The following is a 20,592-nucleotide window of genomic DNA, read 5'->3' as shown; positions in this document are numbered from 1 at the left end:
CCAGCTTATCCCCATTACTACTCCCCTCTGTTGAAGAAGGGTCCCAACCCGAAATGCCATCTGTCCATTCCCTCCACAGATGCTGCCCAACCGCTGGGTTCCACCAGCACTTGGGACTTCCTCCAAGATTCCAGCATCTGCAGTTCCTTGACTCCTATTAATAACTTGCGCTGATCTCAGAGGGCCGTTTGCAAACATTGCACGCTGGTCTCAGAGGGGTCTGTGTGCAAACACCACACACTGAGATGAGTTAAAATACCAAGGCGTGAAGATTCAATGCAACAACTCGAAAATACAAACTCTCTCTAGAATCCGTTCAGTACCACACATTGGACATGGGTAGTTTCAGCTAAACTAACATTAATTGCGCCCTCCACAAAACGGCTTGCTGGTAGAGGCCTGCAGTGGTATAACATTGAGAGCCAACCAAAGTGCGGCAAGGCAGGGGCGGAAAACCCAGGGGGGGCCAGAGGGGACACGTCCCCCCCATGTTTTGAGAGGTGGGCGACATCTAAGGATGTCTGTCATGCACTCACACCTCTCTCTCCAACTAATCTGAATGGTTCCAGAGCACATAACACTCAACTCAACCCAGAGTTGACCCAATCAGGTTCCCTCAGGCTTCAAGTCAGGTAATCAACCTCCACTTTCAGAGGAGAGTGCTGCCTCAATTAGACTATCGTATACAGATCTACTGAGCAGAGACAGCAACGTTCCTCACTATCAGACACAAATGAGCCAGATGAATCTGTTAAAAAAAAAAAGTAACATCCAATAATAGATATTATTAGTTCAAATTCAGTTATTGTCACTTAACTAACTAAGGCACAGTGACATTTGTTTTGTATACCATATAATATGTTGGAATATAATTCAGTAGACAAATTCTGGGTTACTGGTCCAGTAATTTTGGCATTGAATTACAGATACAAATATACAGAAACCAGGCAAATAACATTTGTAAGGATAAGCAATCACTCACATTTCCAGAGCCTTCAAATCCATCAACCTGCTTTACAATCATTTCTTTACAGTAATGCAGACGCTTCCTGCTGTGCAACATAGAAGGTTGCAGGCAAATAATGATGCAAATAACGTCAGCCTAGTTGGAAATACCTATTCACCTGCTGTGGGTGGGTCACATCAACATTCCATGAGATTCAAAAAAGCTTTCTGCATGCCTCTAACATTTAACTAAGGCAGAAGTAATTTTTTTATTAAACAATGCAAGGAGGAAGCAGAGTCTTCAAATTCCGACTTTCACCGTCATTGCATTCCTGCCCCATATTTTACAATTTCGGAAAATCCCAAGAAACACTGCGGCCAATAAAGTGATCAGACCCTTCGAGTAAAGAAAAAGTAGTAATCTCTCGGTAATGTAAGCAAGTGAGAATTTCAGTTCCAATTAGGTCTGGCTTAAGTCCTCCCTCCACCACCTCCAGTTTAAATTCAATTTGGAATATTTGGGAGGACCAAGAAACCAAGAACCACTCTTGACTCTGTACTGAAGAAATGTATAACATTCTCAGAGCTTTGACAGGAGAGATTCAAGAATAATATCATCCAATTGAGTTGCCTTTAAAAAAACCCCCCACAGAATTATTGTCTCAAAATAAGGAGCTGGCCATTCAGGGTAGAGTTGAGGAGAATTTGACTATTCAAATCTATCTGCCAGAGGGCTGTGAACTTGGTCACTGAATGATTGAGATATTTAGATATTATTAAAGTGATCATGGGATATAGGGTTAATGCAGGAAAGTGGCACAAAAGTAAAAGACCAGCTTATGGAGCACTTAAAACGTTCTGCACACCTTGAGATGTCGGGTTATGGACAGAACTCACACAACTGATATCAGATCATTCAGTTTACTGATATTGCCTAGAGGATAGAGTTTGGAAATGAGGGAGGGGGATATATTTTGATCATAAAGGCCCATTATGTCCATTAGAGTGAGAACATAGAGCCTCATCTCAGGGACAATGCCTCCAGCTGTGGAGTCCTCCTTCAATACTATAATGAAACAGAAGCCTAGCTCATGTGATCAACCTTCTAGAGAAATATTTGAACCTGGGATCTATGGACTCGAGAGGCGAGAGTGTAGTCTTTGGACCCACAGCCGACACTTTGAGGAGGAAGATGTGTGGGAGCTCTGGGTGCACTGAGTCAGAACCACACATCACAAAAACAAGCACTCTGGCCCAACTTAGCCATGCTGACCAGGTTTTATAATTGTGAAGCGAGACCAGGCAGGTTGAGTGAAATAGTCTTTATTTACAGAAAACGAAACTAAAACTGGTGAAAACCATGCGCCTAGCTGAGCTTACAAAACACAGCTCCTGTCGCTGGGAGGAGCGCTGATAACTGGCTAAAAGCCCGCAAACGAACCCCAGAGGCCACGTGACCGTGCCAACCAATGACGAGGGTTCTGACTTCCTAGCCCCACCACTAGGTTCTGCTACAGGCCCCCTCCTCCAGAACCTGAGGAAAGGAAACGAGCGGGAGTCCAATCAGGCAGCCAGGCCGAGTGTAGACAGGGTGGAACCGGCATAACAGGTGCAACAGGCACAAAACGCGGAACCAGCGAAAGCAGAATGGCCAGCGGATGATCTCTACGCGGGGTTGGGCCACCACCACCGGGCTATAGACATCTAGATTGCTGGGAATGAGGTGGACCATCAAAATGATCTCCTCACAGCCCCCGACATCACGACGACGGGCTGCAACACCCGGAAAGGACCCTCATAAGGCCGCTGCAGCAGAGTCGGTGCGAGTCCCTGCGAGGAAAACAAAGGTGCAGTCCTTGAGCGCAGGCGGAACGTAAGGAGCAACACCGTGGCGAGAGGTTGGAACAGGAACTAGTCCACCCACTTCCTCCCGAAGGTGCGCCAGCACAGACGAAGTGGGTTCACCAAGCACCTTCAGAGGGGAGCCGTAAATCAGTTCCGCAAATGTCGTGTCCAAATCTGCCTTAGGAGCCGTGCGGATCCCCAACAACACCCATGGCAACTCGTCCAGCCAATCCGGGCCCATGAACCGCGCCTTCAACGCCGGTGAAACCGTTCCACCAAACCGTTAGCCTGAGGATGGCACGCGGTGGTATGATGCAGCTGAGCGCCATACAGCTGAGCAATGGCCAACCACAGGGCAGATGTGAACAGAGCACCACGGTCTGTAGAGTTGTTGGCAGGAACATCAAAACGTGCCAGAGCACAAGTCGCGGCGGAGGGACGGGAGAGGGACGGCCTCAGGGAACCTCGTGAAATGGTCCAGAATCGTGAGCAGGTGGGTGGCACCACGGGACGGCGGCAGAGAACCACCAGGTCAACGTGAATGTGGGCAAACAAGTGTTGAGGGATGACGAGGTCCTGGAGCAGCGCACGGACAGGCCGCTGGATCTTTGACGTCTGGCAGGGAATGCAGGCCTTGGCCCAGGCCCCAACCTGCTTGCGGAGGCTGTACCAGACGAACTTGGCCACCACCAACGCTGTAGTCGCCCAGATGGAAAGGTGGGCCAGCCCGTGAATGGAGTCCAACACACGCCGCTGCCAACCCGTAGGGACGATGGGCCGCCGCTGCCCGGTGGAGACATCACACAGGACCATCACACCCGAAGGTCCGAGCGGGACATCCAACAACACCAACCCCGAAACAGCATTACGATAGGCAATCATCTCGTCCCCGTCTCGCTGCGCAGCAGACAGCCCAGAATAATCAACGCCTGGGGCCACGGACAGCGCGGCATGGATCGCAGGATGAGATAAGGCGTCAGTGACCTGGTTTAGTTTGCCTGCCATGTGCAGGACATTGGTGGTAAACTCGGAGACGAACGCCAGTTGCCACTGTTGGCAAGTAGACCAGAGGTCGGACACCTTCGTGACTGCAAAGGTTAGGGGCTTGTGGTCAGTAAACGCGGTGAAGGGCCTGCACTCCAGGAAATGCTGGACTGCCAAATAAAGAGCCAGGAGCTCACGGTCGAACGCACTGTAGTTCCGCTCAGGGGTGCGTAGGTGGCTGCTGAAAATGGCACGCGGCTGCCAGCGACCGTCAATAAACTGCTCGAGGTCCCCCACCGACGGCAGTATCCGAAGCGTTGACATTGAGGGCGGTTAGGGCAGCAGACCCCATGGTGAATGAGCATGGAGGCATTGGCACCGTCTCGGCGTCCCTCACCGGGTCCCGCGGCCTGCCGGCCAGGCACTGGAACAAAGGCCGCATGACCCAGGCTGCCGCTGGCACAAAACAATGGTAAAAGTTAATCATCCCCACGAACTCCTGGAGCCCTTTAATGGTGAGCGGCTGAGGAAACTGCTGAATCGCCTCCACCTTGCCGGGGAGAGGAGTAGCGCCTTGTGGGGTAACATGGTGTCCGAGGAAGGAATGGAGCCGAGACCAAACTGGCACTTGGCAGCTTTAATAACGAGCTGGTGGTCCTGGAGCCGCTGGGACAGCACCTGGAGGTGCGCACAGTGCTCCTGGTGGGAGCGGCTGGCAACCAGAATGTCGTCCAGGTAAATGAATACAAAGTCCAACCCCCTGGATGTGCGGGACTAGGTAGCGGTCAGCGTTCGTGACGGTGTTAAGGCTGCGGTAGTCCCCACTAAGCCTCCACTCGCTGGAAGGTTTGGGAACCATATGGAGTGGGGAAGCCCATGGGCTGTCGGAGTGCCACACAATTCCCATGTCCTCCATCCTCTGTAACTCTTCCTTAGCCAAACGCAGCTTATCGGGCTGGAGCCTGCTCGCCCGTGCGTGAAGCGGAGGGCCGGTGGTAAGGATGTGATGGATAATCCCATGCTTGGGGACGGCCGAACGAAACCGAGGGGTCAGAATGTCCGGAAACCTGGCCAGAATCGGAGCGTATGCACCGTCCGCATCCGACACAGATCCGAGATGCGGGCCGGAGGAAACCGCGGGCCGCGGTGACGCATGCGGGAGGGACTCCGGAGGAATGAGGCGCTGGCCCCCGGACGTCAACCAGGAGAGAAAAGGCCCATAAAAAAATTTAAATCGGCGCCTAGCAGTGGCTGGGAAACATCCGCGATCCTGAACGGCCACGAGTAACAGCGAGAGTCAAAGACGAGGGAAACGGTGCGAGTACCATAGGTGTGGATGGGGCTGCCGTTGACGGTGGCCAGGGTGGGGCCATGCTTACCAGCACGGGTATCGACTCTGGACGGAGGTAAGATACTCCCAGTGTCCACAAGAAATCGGAGCCTGGAATGGCAGTCCCGGACATAGAGGCGGTTTCTGGCCAACTGCGATAGCCACTACTGGCGATCGGCCGAGGCATTTCGTGGATACGAGCAGGGGCGTGGCATTGGTGGTAATAACACCACTGGCGCTTTCTGCTATCCACGGTGGTCGGCTGCGGTGCGGCGCTGTCGGCCGATGGTGGAACGGACCGTCGATGCTGTTGCGGAGTCGCGGACACCCGGCTGATGGAAACACCGTCCTGCAGCTTGGCGAGCCACAGCTCATCCACCCGTTCTGGCGAGCTGCAGGGGGTCAGCGAAGTCGGACCCGGCGAGAAACAGTCGGATGTCGTCGGGCATCAGCTCCAGGAAAGCCTGCTCGAACAAAAGGCAAGGCTGGTGGCCGTCCATGAGTGACAGCATCTCGCTCATTAACACCGATGGCTTACGATCGCCAAGGCCGTACATGTGTAAGAGCTGGGCCGCGCAATCGCGGCAGCTGAGCCCGAAGATGCGCAGCAGCAGCCCCTTGAGACCTTCATATTTATTGACGGCAGGCGGATTCTGCAGGTAAGGGGGCAAACGGATGGCGGTGTCCTGGCTGAGCGCACCAACCACGTAGAAATAGCAGGTGGAATCCGCAACAATCTGGCGGATCTCAAACTGGGCCTCGATGTGCTGAAACCACACACGAGGCTGAACCGCCTAGAAAACGGGCAGTTTAAGTGAAACTGGGTGGCTGGGGTTGGCATCGAGGTTTTCGGCGGCGTTCATGTTGAGATCCGCCAAACGTTCGGATCGTCGGGGTCACCACTGAAGCGAGACCAGGCAGGTTGAGTGAAAGTTTTTATTTACAGAAAACGAAACTAAAACTCGTGAAAATCGCGTGCCTTGCTGAGCTTACAAAACACAGCTCCTGTCGCTGGGAGGAGCACTGATAACTGGCTAAAGGCCCGCGAACGAACCCCCGCTGTCACATGACCGTGCCGACCAATGACAGTTCTGACTTCCCAGCCATACCACTAGGTGCCGCTACAATTGTCCCATTTGCCTGTGTTTGGCCCAAATCCCTCTCAGCCCTTCTGATCCATGGACCTGTCGAAATGCCTTTTAAACATTGTAATTGTATCCATGTTCTCAGCTTCCTTTGGCAGCTCGTTCATTATTTGCACCACCTTTTGTGTGAGGATGATATCCCTCAGGACTCCTAAATCTGTACCCCTTCCAGCTTAATGACATCCTTCCTACCGAGGGGCAAGCAGAACAGGCCACTGGAGGATGGGAAGATAGAAAAAAAGGGAATCAATTTCAAATTACATTCCTTCCTACCTCTGATACCTCGTTCTGACCCCCCACTAAAAAATGTTCAATTCAAAAATTCCAAGCATAATTTTTTTTAAATAGAATGGTGTCTCTAATCACAGTTTGAAGCTTATAATATAGCAGCGGAGAGACAGATGCCAAAATGCCATTGTTGTTTCTTTGCCTGAGGATGCTGAAGGGCACCCCTCGGAATTTCTATTTTTAAATTTCCAGTATTTATAATGCGTACTTAAAGCATTTATGCGCATTTGTGAGCACACACTTGACTGATAATAAAACAAGCCGGACGGCAATGGCCACTAACATCTCTGGTCTCCTGCATCCAACAAATTGTCAAAGGGAACCAAAATAATTCAAATCGTCACTAATGATAGTCACGGCAAACCCCTGAAATAGCAGCTAAAGCAAAAACATGAAGCACGTCAGCTGAAAATTACAAGGGCTGGCAGCATGAAAAAGGTCTTACAATCATTTGTTTTAAAATATTAACGAAGATCACAATACAAAGTATAAATTATAAAATGGCACGGTCACCTCTGGGATAGAAAACCACAAGTACAAAGGTTAACACTCCCTCAAACTGTCAAACTGCAGATAAGTACTGACAGGCAGATTAAGAAATAAATCATTGCAGATTTCCTGCACTTGGTTAAACTCCAAGTTTGAAGCCATCCCTTTGTGTAATTTTAAATTCCTATTATTTTTAATTAAGCAAAAAGGAGAATGGAGATTTGATGAAATCTAACTGCATTCAAAATGTTTGCATTTTTACAAAGGCCGTTACCAAATCAGGAAGTCCCAAATGCTTTGCAGCCAATGAAATGACAATAGACAAAAGCCAATAGACAATAGGTGCAGGAGTTGGCCATTCGGCCCTTCGAGCCAGCACCGCCATTCAATGTGATCATGGCTGATCATCCCCAATCAGTACCCCGTTCCTGCCTTCTCCCCATATCCCCCGACTCCGCTAGTCAGGGTTCAAAATGCTTTTGAAAGTGTCAATGCTATATTGTAGGAGGTTCACCAGTCAATTTCCACCAAGCTAGCTCCCATAAACACCAAGTTAATGTCCAGATTGAAGGTAGACAAAATGCTGGAGTAACTCAGCGGGACATGCAGCATGTCTGGTGAGAAGGAATGGATGACGTTTCGGGTCAAGGCTAGATCATCGGCTTTTAGGATGCAGTTTGTGGGATAAATTTTTAGCAGGACAGGTGGGATAACTCTGAACTAGCGCCATGGAATCTGTTACACCCATTTAAGAGAGCATCCAGACCATAGCTGAACATCTTTGTCTAAAAGATCGCACCACTAAGTGCAGCTGGAGTGCCAATCTAGGTGCTTTGTGCATGTCTTTGGAGTGGAGACTTGAAATTAACACCTTACATGGGTATTGACCCTGTGAGCCTCATCTGACGATGTTTACCATCATTACTATGTGTACAAGTAGTTCAACTATAATACCATAGCTACATTCCTAAGAAACTGCTTTATAGAAAACAGCGTTTTTAAAAATAATTGTATCAATAGGGGAAGGCATTAGGAGCTGTTATTGCTGTTATTTTATCAACATAAGGACCAAAGTTGTGCCAATGAAAGTAAAAGAAGCTATTATGAGACTGAGAAACAAGAATACAACTGTTAGAGACATCAGCCAAACCTTAGGCTTATCAAAATCAACTGTTTGGAACATCATTAACAAGAAAGAGAGCACTGGTGAGCTTACTAATCACAAAGGACTGGCAGGCCAAGGAAGACCTCCGCAGCTGATGACAAGAATTCTTTCTATAATAAAGAAAAATCCCCAAACACCTGTCCGACCGATCAGAAACACTCTTCAGGAGTCAGGTGTGGATTTGTCAATGACCAGTGTCCGCAGAAGACTTCATGAACAGAAATACGGAGGCTACACTGCAAGATGCAAACCACTGGTTAGCTGCAAAAATAGGGTGGCCGGGTTACAGTTTGCCAAGAAGTACTTAAAAGAACAACCACAGTTCTGGAAAAAGGTCTTGTGGACAAATGAGACGAAGATTAACTTATATCAGAGTGATGGCAAGAGCAAAGTATGGAGGTGATAAGGAACTGCCCAAGATCCAAAGCATACCGCATCATCTGTGAAACACGGTGGTGGGGGTGTTATGGCCTGGGCATGTATGGCTGCTGAAGGTACTGCCTCACTTATCTTCATTGCTGATACAACTGCTGATGGTAGTAGCATAATGAACTCTGGAGTGTATAGACACATCCTATCTGCTCAAGTTCAAACAAATGCCTCAAAAAATGGCCGTTCATTCTACAGCAAGACAATGATCCCAAACAAACTGTTAAAGTAACAAAGGAGTTTTTCAAAGCTAAAAAATGCTCAATTCTTGAGTGGCCAAGTCAATCGCCCGATCTGAACCCAACTGAGCATGCCTTTTACATGCTGAAGAGAAAACTGAAGAGTACTAGCCCCCAAAACAAGCATAAGCTAAAGATGTGTTCAAAAGGGAACTGCAGATGCTGGAATATCGAAGGTACACAAAATTGCTGGGGAAACTCAGCGGGTGCAGCAGCATCTATGGAGCGAAGGAAATAGGCGACGTTTCGGGCCGAAACCCTTCTTCAGACTGATAGGGGGTGGGGAAAGAAAGAAGGACAAAGGGAGGAGGAGGAGGAGCCCGAGGGCGGGCGGATGGGAGGGTGGGAGGAGACAGCTAGAGGGTGAAGGAAGGGGAGGAGACAGCACGGGCTAGCCAAATTGGGAGAATTCAATGTTGATGCCATAGGGACGCAAGGACCCCAGACGGAATATGAGGTGCTGTTCCTCCAATTTCCGCTGTTGCTCACTCTGGCAATGGAGGAGACCCAGGACAGAGAGGTCGGATTGGGAATGGGAGGGGGAGTTGAAGTGCTGAGCCACCGGGAGGTCAGGTAGGTTATTGCGGACTGAGCGGAGGTGTTCGGCGAAACGGTCGCCCAACCTACGCTTGGTCTCACCGATGTAAATCAGCTGACATCTAGAGCAGCGGATGCAGTAGATGAGGTTGGAGGAGATACAGGTGAACCTTTGTCGCACCTGGAACGACTGCTTGGGACCTTGAATGGAGTCGAGGGGGGAGGTGAAGGGACAGGTGTTGCATTTCTTGCGGTTGCAACGGAAAGTGCCCGGGGAGGGGGTGGTGCGGGAGGGAAGGGAAGAATTGACGAGGGAGTTGCGGAGGGAGCGGTCTTTGCGGAAGGCAGACATGGGGGGAGATGGGAAGATGTGGCGAGTGGTGGGGTCACGTTGGAGGTGGCGGAAATGGCGGAGGATTATGTGTTGTATTTGCCGGCTGGTGGGGTGAAAGCTAAAGATGGCTGCAATACGGGGCCTGGCAGAGCATCACCAAAGACACCCAGCAACTGGTGATGTCCATGAATCAGACTTCAAGCAGTCATTGCATGCAAAGGAAATGCAACAAAATACTAAACATGACTACTTTCATTTATATGACATTGCTGTGTCCCAAACATTATGGTGCCCTGAAATGGGGGGGACTATGTATAAACACAGCTGTAATTTCTACATAGTGAAACCAAAATGTATAAAAATGGCCTTTATTAAAATCTGACAATGTGCACTTTAACCACCTGTGATTTTTCTATTACAAATCCCAAACTGAGTACAGAGGCAAATAAATGATGGGTCTTTGCCCCAAACATTATGGAAGGCACAGTATATACATACATACAAACATCAAAAATGAGCTGGAACATGCTGCATTAAAAGGCAGTCCTAACATATTCAATGGCTGCTCTTAAAAGGAAATTGGATAAACACTTGAAAAGGAAAACATTTACAAGGCTACAGAGAAAAGGGAATGGAGTGGGAGTAATTTGATTACTTTCAGAAGTCAGCTTGAGCACAAAAGGCTGAAATGGCACCTCAACACGAATGCTTGAAAAAGTACCTTAAACATTTGCACAATGATAATCTACATACTCATTTTCCTAGTTTACTCATTCTTCCCTCAAAACCAAATGCTGAATGTATGAAATCGAAGAGGCAGTGGGCTGATTGACCTTCCTGCCTGCTCTGTTATTTGGACCTCTGATGACCCGGTCAGGGTGACACAGCGGTAGAGTTGCTGCCTTGCAGCATCGGAGACCCGAACTCAATCCCTACTACGGGTGCTGTCTGTATGGTGTTTGTATGTTGTCCCTGTGAGTTTTCTCAGCGATCTTCGGTTTCCTCCCACACTCCAGGTTTGTAGGTTCATTGGCTTGATAGTGTTAATGTGTGGATCGCTGGTCGGTGCGGACTCGATGGGCAAAAGGGCCTGTTTCTGCGCTGTATCTCTAAACTAAACCTTTCAGCACAGCACCACTTTTCTGCATAAACTCCATATCCCTAGATTTCTCTCCATCATTCCCTTTCATACACTGATTTTTCAACATGCTCAAGTATTCCCTGGATTTACTACTCAGGGTGGAGAAACCGGTTCTCATCTGTCCTGAATGGACAGCCTCGAGCCCGAACCCAAACAGATCAGCATAAAAATGGAGAACATGGAACGCCAAATTTCTTAGCTGGATAAGAGCAGTTTACACTGGGGCTATCCGGTAATGAGGTACTGCAGGGCAAGGTGGCTGAAACAAACCATCTTTCAGGAACATGCTTGCTGTATTAAAGAAAGCACAGCTAGCCGAGCTGTGACTATTTCATCACCAGTGCAGCGCAACACATTTTCCAACAGCCTTTTCATCTGCACCTCCCAATGCTTCTCTCTTAATTTCTGAAAGAATATTGTCAGCAGGTGCATAGAATGCCATCACCTGTAAATTTCCATCCACATCGTGCGTCCTTGGTAACATGTTGGCAACACCTTTATTGTCACTGGATTTAAATCCTGGACTGCCTTACATTACAGCACTGCGCAATCACCTTCATCACACACACACACACATACACACACACACGAGTGGTGATGGCTCACCACTACCTTCTCAAGGGAGGCGAGGGTTGGGCATTAAATGCCAGCCCCGTCAGTAACACCCACATTCTATAAAAATAATGAAAAACACAGTATTTTCAAGTCTTCAAAATATTTCATGTTATTTCCCGATCCAGGAAGTGTTGTTTTCGAATCTGAATAATTAAATGAGTCAGACCTGGTATTACGTTAATTGCACCAACTCAAATTCCACACCCAGTTCAAGACTTCCTATTAAAATAATTTTCTTCCTCATTCCTTTCGTGCTCAGCACTACCCATCAGGAACATAAAAAGCAAAACAAAGTTTTCTCTGTACTATGGTAGGTGTTTCAATAATAACCCTAAACCTACAGCACAGGGAGAAGCCAGTGGCACAGAAGTAGAGTTTCTGCCTTACAGCACCAGAGATCTGGGTTTGATTCTGACTAGGGATGGCAGTCTGTACGGAGTTTGCACGTTCCCTCTGTGACCGCGTGGGTTCTCTGGGTGCTCCGATGTCCTCCCACGTTCCAAAGACGTGCAGGCGTGTTGGTTTAATTGGCTTCTTTAAATTGTCACTAGTGTGTAGGGTGGAACTAGTGTACGGGTATCGGTAGTCGGTGTGGACTTGGTGGGTTGATGGGTCACGCTGCTTCTAAACTAAAGTACAATTTGGCCCACCATGACCAGGTTGTACCCGTCTACTCTAATCCCATTTACCCATCTGCTCCAATCCCATTTAACCACATTAGATGCATAGCCTTCCATGCACTGGCAATTCAGGTATTTGTCTAAATCCCCCAGCTATGCTCTTTTAGCCCCTGTTTTGTTTGAATGCCAATGATTTTCTATACACCACCAGATTCAAGGGAATAAGAAGAATCACAGATTACATAAAAGATCTCAGAAACGTATTCAAGCTCTTAAAGAGCCAAAATTGATTTATCCGATTGGTTGCTTTCATCACATCTCCCTACCACACTTCTATCTGTGGTCACTAAACATCAATTTACCACAGTATCCTGCCAGCCACTGGCAACCAAACACAAGATACCTCTGTTGGCCAGAGAGATTCTCCACTCTTGCTCTGAGTCCTGCCCTCAATATTCCTGAAGTTGTGTTCAATGTGTGCTCAATGGGGAGGCTGGGAGACCGCCCCCCCAGGAGCTTTAAGAGGAATTTGGTAAACAGATTCCCTGCACTTGGGCATATATTGGTTTTGCAGGATAATAAATGGCAGCTGAGTGATCGGCTCCCACACCTGTGGGATGAATCTATCCCCATTCACTGGGGAAAAGTGCATGGTGGGGTCCAACTGTGGACCACAATCTACTGACATCGAGCAGCACTAAAGGGACAGAAAGATTCACCCGAGGTCTTCTGGGAGAGATTGAGGCTGGCCTGCCAGCTTTGGATAGCATGACTGCTTATGCGGAAAGCCATTTGGAAATTAGGGCACTATTCCTGTAGGCAAACCACAAAAGGCATTGGGCAGCAAAACTGTTAGAGCAAGCTATCAGCAGCTGGAATAGTTTTGGGGAGTGGAGTGGAAGGGAGGGGGGGGGGGGGGGGGAGATAACAAGGGACTGAAGTGGAAATGAGTTATCTGATAACCACATGATGGTAGCAGGGAATTGAGAAGGCTAGGGAGGAAGGGAGTGAGGAGGAGGAAGAAGACCATTGGGGGGGGAAACATAGAAACATAGAAAATAGGTGCAGGGGTAGGCCATTCGGCCCTTCGAGCCTGCACCGCCATTCAATATGATCATGGCTGATCATCCAACTCAGTGTCCTGTACCTGCCTTCTCTCCATACCCCCTGATCCCTTTAGCCACAAGGGCCACATCTAACTCCCTCTTAAATATAGGGTAAGTGAACTGACACAGGGAGACTGAGGAAGGAGATCAGGTTTGGAGGGTGCAAAGGAGGGGAGTGGAGGTAAAGATTGTGTCACCGTTTTCATGGCGAGGTGTGTGCGCATATGCGTGCAATGAAATCTGCGCAGCAGAGCCTGATCCCCAATTGGACCTCCTTGCCATTGTCAAAAGACAAAGTTCAGTCATGAACATGTACTGGCTGGTATAAATGGCTAACCCACGTTAAAATAAATTCTCACACAGGCGTCGAGGGTAGCAAATTGTTCTTTACCCAGACTACCCAAGAAAAAGAGTACACTCTCCCGCCTCCAAATCCCAAGATTATGGGCACAAAACTCATTCCACACAAATAAAATTGCAGCTGACTATGTAGTACTGGAAATGCATGGTCATTTTTTTTGGTAAAGCTCGCACAGCATAATTTCAGAGAGGAGTAAGGGAGCTCTCCCCAGTCTTGCAACCAATGTTTATACCCTATTAAACTAGAACTCGTGTATGAATAAGCTGCCACTTTTCCTACACTTTCAGAGTGACACAGCTAAGTAATGCTCCAACGACTATCAAATGTTTGGGAGCTTTAACATTATCAAAATCATTGTGGAACTGCAAATTATTTCTTAGTTTCCCCAAAGATAAATTGTAATCAAACCCGCACGAGTGGGTGCAAACTGAGGCCATCATTAGCGTTAGTCGAGAGGAGAATTGGGTCAGATGCAAAAAGCCTTGGACTCAATCTAGTCAGCATTATAGTAGGAGGATTTGGGGGCAGAAATGGTGCAGAGGGTGGGCATAGTACAAAAGGAGGATGGGTATCGTTCAAATTCCTCTTTCTAAATCAGCAAATGTTCCAACTGATGTACACAGTGGTGCAACAACAGCACACGCAGTATAATTCTGATCTTGCACAGTATCTGCAGCTGTTCACACAATTTATGGCCATTCTATTGAACCAATGCAAATTAAAGTTCTGAAGGCACACAGATCACTATCTCATGACAGTGCAAGTACATTAATCAATCCCATTTCTCCATTTGAAACTTCAATTGAATTTCTTGTGGCAACTTGAAAAGCTGCAGTTAGTTTCAATAAAGTGCATTAACACTGCTGGACAACATTCCATCCGCAAGTGGCAGCCTTCATCATGCTCGCCCCAATTAAACTTCTTGCTGAGATAACTGAACCAGTATCTACAAAGTCATAGATACTGGAGGGGAGTAATAGTGTAGATGCCGAGAAGTGGTTTCCACTGCTTAGAGCTTCAGGAGCCTCTGAAAATGCAGGGGACATTAGGTTGGCCATTTTGAAGTGACAATAGGAGGATTTGCTTCAGAGGGTTGTGAATCTTTGAAATGCTCTACCTCAGAGGGCTGCGTGAAGGAGTAGTCAATGTGAAAAGCATTGACAGATTTAGCTTCTATATTTTAAGATTAGCCTCACTTTCATGCTTGTGGTCTTCAGGATTGTTTTCGTTTGCTGTGGTACTGTGACAAGTGTCTAACCTAAAAAAATCCTAGTAACTGCACTGCAATAATCAGACTTCAATTGAGATTTTTAACTAATACTTAACTTACCATCTCTCCGTGATTGCAAAAGCCCCTAAATCCTCCTTTTTGAGAATGGCAATCCAAGAACTTGCCCAAGGACAAACTGGCAGTGTAGTTGGGGTAAATATACAAATGAGCTTGCGATCCCTTTGCCGGGGGTCGAAGCTCCAACCGCGGGGCCTGTGGCCTTTAACATGGTGAAGCACGCGGTCTCTGGTGAGAAGAGACCAACTCAGGAGCTCCATGCCGCGGAGAGAGTTTCAACTGCCCCGACGTGGGGGTTTCGATCACCCCGACGGGGGCTTCGATTGTCGGCTGTGGGGGCTTTGGTCACCCCGACTGCGATGGTTTGACTGCCCCGACCGCTGGAGAACAAGGGGAAGAAGATTGAGCTTTATTTCCTCCCATCACAGTGAAGAATGTGGAATCCACTGTGTTGGATGTTTATGTTAACTTATGTGGTTGTGTGTCTTTTCACTTAGTATGGCTGTATGGTAACTTAAATTTCACTGTACGTTAATTGGTACATGTGATAATAAACTGACCTTGAAATAGCATTTGCTGGAAGGATGAGGTGAAGGGGATGCGAAGAGATTCATGTGGACTACAAATACCAATGAGGACCCATTGGGTAGAATTGCCTTATAGAAACATAGAACATATAACCATTAAAAATAGGAGTAGGGGTAGGCCATTCGGCCCTTCGAGCCAGCACTGCCATTCATTATGATCGTGGCTGATCATCGAAAATCAGTACCCCATTCCTGCTTTCTCCCCATATCCCTTGAATCCCTAATTCTGTTGCAAGTGTTGTGTAATTCTATAATCACCCAAGACTTGACCTAAACCCGACCCTTGCTTTGAGTTGCCGGGCTCAATAATGTGCAAAACGAAAGAAACTTGATAGTGCAACATTTTCTTGGTTAAATGCATCTCGATTATTGCTAACATAAAAACACCATTGAGGGATTAAGGACAAAGACAGGATAGAAACTGAAATCCAACGCCACTTTAATAAGTCTGCTGGAGGCACTGGTCCATTCTTCCAAAGTGCTTTGCAACTAAGGAAATGCTCTTGAAGAATAGCGTCAGTTGTGATTACAGAAACATGACAGGTAATTTGCAAACAGCAAGCACCAGATTTTAATGCCATCATAGAACCCGTTTCTCTGAGATTTTGGAGAAAGCTCGTATACTAAACGTAAATGCCAGTGAATCTAAAGGGGGATTTCCATTAAACGCGATGTTTCTGATAATGGGGCACTGCTCTGTCACGTTCGATTGTGTGTGAAAATTTATGAAATAATACACAATATATTGGACCCAATGAAGGCAAAGTATTTGAAGACTTGTTTCCCAAACACCCAAAGGAAAAAGTGACACCGGAAGTGAAAGGACATTGACCAGACGATATCTCTAACACAAGAGACATGCGCAACACTAGAGACAACGTTGCTGCGGTCAAGCTCACATTCAGTGTGCTGAGCAGAGATGACATTGATGGCAAATTAATGGAAGGAAAAAGTAGGAAAGCAAGAAAGCAATAGATCTATTACTATCCCACCCCCTGCATTTAGCAGCAAAGATGATCTTGTCAAAAAGACAAGGGGTGATCATAAGCTCACTGCAGTTTCTCTACACTTAATCCAGGTTTCTTGCAAGCCTTGTTACTAAGCCTTCATGGCCTTTGCTAAAAATTCCGAAGCCAACAGTATTAAACCCTCGTTATAACGAACCATAGGTTGGGGGGGGGGGGGGCAAATGGTGTCCGTTAATGGCGATTGTCCGTAATTACCGAGTACGGTACTATCAATGTATGTAGTTGAAACAAAACATTGCAGCTGACGGTTAACACACAAGAGGACACAAAGTGCTGGAGCAACTCAGCAGGTCAGGCAACATCACTGGAGAACATACATAGGTAACATGGGGATCTTCAGACTGAATGTTGAGTTACTGCAGCACTATATGTTGTTTCACCTTAAAACAAGGTGCTGTGGCTGCTGATCACCACTAGTGAGCGCTTCTACAGCCACCGCACACAGTCCGGTGACACAGACAGAGTGATGGGAGGAGACGGCAGCAGCAACGGTCAAGTGGACAAACCAATGGCCGACAGGTAGAAGCAGCAGCAGGTGGGTGGGGAGGTAGCCCCGCGGTGACCGAGCACATCCGGTCAGTGGCAGCAGCCCGAAGAAAGCACTGTCCCAAGGGGCTACAACGTGACCAACAACCGCAGCCAGTGGGTGAAGGGTTTGCTGGTGAGTTGGCAGTGGTTGGAAGCCGGGGCTTTAAGCGGCCGGGGAGGCGGGCCAAGCCAGGTGTGGCATCAGCACGTCCATCCATTAACTGAAATCCATTATAAAGAGGTCTGTTAAAACAAGGGTTTACTGTACCAGCTTTAGACATCTCCCTCATTTCCCGAAAATGTAATTTCTTTACGTTAGATAATAATGACACTAAATTTCTAGCATTCAATTTTTCTCTGACATGTATATGACATGCTATGACAGAAATATTTCAAATGTCATTAGAAACGGGAATAGTGCCAGAGGATTGGCGTACTGCGCATGTTGTTCCATTGTTTAAAAAGGGTTCTAAGAGTAAACCTAGCAATTATAGGCCTGTTAGTTTGACGTCAGTGGAGGGCAAATTAATGGAAAGGATACTTACCAGAGATAATATATATATATAAGCATCTGGATAAACAGGGTCTGATTAGGAACAGTCAATAGGATTTGTGCCTGGAAGGTCATGTTTGACTAATCTTCTTGAATTTTTTGAAGAGGTTACTAGGAAAATTGATGAGGGTAAAGCAGTGGATGTTGTATACATGGACTTCAGTAAGGCCTTTGACAAGGTTCCTCATGGAAGGTTGGTTAAGAAGGTTCAATTGTTCGGTATTAATGGTGGAGTAGCAAGATGGATTCAACAGTGGCTGAATGGGAGATGCCAGAGAGTAATGGTGGATGGCTGTTTGTCAGGTTGGAGGCCAGTGACTAGTGGGGTGCCACAGGGATCTGTGTTGGGTCCACTGTTGTTTGTCATGTACATCAATGATCTGGATGATGGTGTGGTAAATTGGATTAGTAAGTATGCAGATGATACTAAGATAGGTGGTGTTGTGGATAATGAAGTGGATTTTCAAAGTCTACAGAGAGATTTAGGCCAGTTGGAAGAGTGGGCTGAAAGATGGCAGATGGAGTTTAATGCTGATAAGTGTGAGGTGCTACATCTTGGCAGGACAAATCAAAATAGGATGTAAATGGTAAATGGTAGTGAATTGAAGAATGCAGTTGAACAGAGGGATCTAGGAATAACTGTGCACAGTTCCCTGAAAGTGGAATCTCATGTAGATAGGGTGGCAAAGAAAGCTTTTGGGGTGCTGGCCTTTATAAATCAGAGCATTGAGTATAGAAGTTGGGATGTAATGTTAAAATTGTACAAGACATTGGTGAGGCTAATTCTGGAGTATGGTGTACAATTTTGGTCGCCTAATTATAGGAAGGATGTCAACAAAATAGAGAGAGTACAGAGGAGATTTACTAGAATGTTGCCTGGGTTTCAGCAACTAAGTTACAGAGAAAGGTTGAACAAGTTAGGTCTTTATTCTTTGGAGCGCAGAAAGTTAAGGGGGGGACTTGATAAAAGTCTTTAAAATGATGAGAGGGATAGACAGAGTTGACGTGGATAAGCTTTTCCCACTGAGAGTAGGGAAGATTCAAACAAGAGGACATGACTTGAGAATTAAGGGACAGAAGTTTAGGGGTAACATGCGGGGGAACTTCTTTACTCAGAGAGTGGTGGCTGTGTGGAATGAGCTTCCAGTGAAGGCGGTGGAGGCAGGTTCGATTTAATCATTTAAAAATAAATTGGATAGTTATATGGACGAGAAAGGAATGGAGGGTTATGGTCTGAGCGCAGGTATATGGGACTAGGGGAGAAAAAGTGTTCGGCACGGACTAGAAGGGCCGAGATGGCCCGTTTCCGTACTGTAATTGGTATATGGTTATATATGGTTATATGCCTCCACGAGCCTTCCCCCACCCCTCTTCCGGCACCTTACCATACCGTTCCATTCCTTTCCCTCTCATGCTTTTATCCAGCTTCCCCCTAAATGCATCTCAGCTGTCTGGCTCAACTATTCCCTGTGGGAGCGAACTGCATATTCTCAACAATGCCTGGGTAAAAATGTTTTCTAGCAGTGATTAAAAATTAACTCGTGACCATCATAAAGTGATGGACTTTACTCTTCCTTTTCCCACATTCTCATTACTGGCAAGGAGGGGCAGAAGCCTCTTCGCCAAGGTGCCCGTACATACACATGGCGGTTCTATAATGAGCTACTCAAGGCTGCCCAGGGATGTCTTTTACATTTTGTAATTATACCCATTTTTACACCTTCCTTTGGCAGCTCATTCCACATAGCTGCCACCCTCTATAAAGTTGCCCCCCAGGTTTCTGTAAAATCTTTCCTCACTTAAGTTCTAGTTTTAGACAGCCCTACCCTGGGAAAAAGGCAGTGACTATCCATCTTATATGCCCCCATAATTTTATATAGAAACAGAAAAATAGGTGCCGGAGTAGGCCATTCACCCCTTCGAGCCAGCACCGCCATTCAATATGATCATGGCTGATCTTCTAAAATCAGTACCCCGTTCCTGCTTCTCCCCCCTATATCCCTTGACTTCTTTAGCCACAAGAACTAAATCTAACTCTCTCTTGAAAACAAGAAGTGAATTGGCCTCCACTGCCTTCTGTGGCAGAGAATTCCAGATTCAAAACTCTCTCGGTAAAGATGTTTTTCCTCATCCGAGTCCTAAATGGCCTACTCCTTATTCTTAAACTGTGAGCCCTGGTTCTGGACTCCAACACCTGGAACATTTTTCCTGCCTCTAGCCCGTCCAATCCACTAAGAATTATATATGTTTCTATAAGATAACCTCTCATCCTTCTAAATTCCAGTGAATTCAAGCCCGGTCGACCCTCTAACCTCCATAAAGTATATACCTCTAAAAGGCACCTCTCAACCTTTGACAGTCCAGGGAAAAATGTCCTCGCCTATCCAACCTCTTATAACTCAAGCCTGCCTATTCCAGTAACAACCTCATGAATCTTTTCAAGCTTAATTACATTCTTCCTATTGCTGAGTGACCAGAACTGCACAATACATATTCAATACACAATACTCCATGTGTGGTCTCACCAGCATTTTATACAGTTGCAACATGATGCCCCGACTCTTGTACTCAATGTCCTGACTGATGAAAGCAAGTGTGCCAAAAGCCGCCTTCACCACCCTCTCTACCTGGGTCGCCACTTTCAGGGAATTACATACCTCCAACCCCAGATCTCTCAGTTTTACATCAGTTTCCACGGCCGTATTGTTTATCATATGTTCTGCCCTGGTTTTACTTCCCAAAATGCAATACCTCACTTGTTAGAAAAGAATCAGTACATATCAGCAACAACACTTCTTCCTCAATAACCATCAGTAAAGGGGCATCTGAAGACTGTGGTCAGGCCCCTGCTCTATTCACTCTCTATCCACGACTGTGTAGCCAGATACAGTTCAACTATCGTTAAAGTCACTGAAGACATCACCGTCGTTGGACAAATTGTGGATAATGATAAATCGAAGTATAGGAGAGAGATCCATCATCTGATTGAAAGTTGCCAGAACCAACAATCTCGCTCTTAATGTCAGTAAAACTAA

General features: G+C 46.9%; 1 protein-coding gene across 11 annotated transcripts in view; it reads right to left on the bottom strand.

Moving 5' to 3' along the window:
* Positions 1-20,592, bottom strand: part of pip5k1b (phosphatidylinositol-4-phosphate 5-kinase type 1 beta) — a 150,224-nt gene that overhangs the window by 80,552 nt on the left and 49,080 nt on the right. For 6 of the 11 annotated variants that reach the window (XM_033018087.1, XM_033018094.1, XM_033018095.1 and 3 more), the window contains exon 1: positions 983-1,091. The exons of the other annotated variants lie outside the window; for them this stretch is intronic. The gene's annotated coding sequence lies outside the window, so the exon portion shown is untranslated. Of the gene's footprint in view, positions 1-982; positions 1,092-20,592 lie in introns of those variants that run through there. 11 annotated transcript variants of the gene reach the window in all.

The sequence above is a fragment of the Amblyraja radiata genome, chromosome 3 (genome assembly GCF_010909765.2).
Source record: "Amblyraja radiata isolate CabotCenter1 chromosome 3, sAmbRad1.1.pri, whole genome shotgun sequence".
Classification (NCBI taxonomy): domain Eukaryota; kingdom Metazoa; phylum Chordata; class Chondrichthyes; order Rajiformes; family Rajidae; genus Amblyraja; species Amblyraja radiata.
Note: the sequence above shows the minus strand (reverse complement) of the source record. Positions and strands in the feature narration are given on the sequence as shown.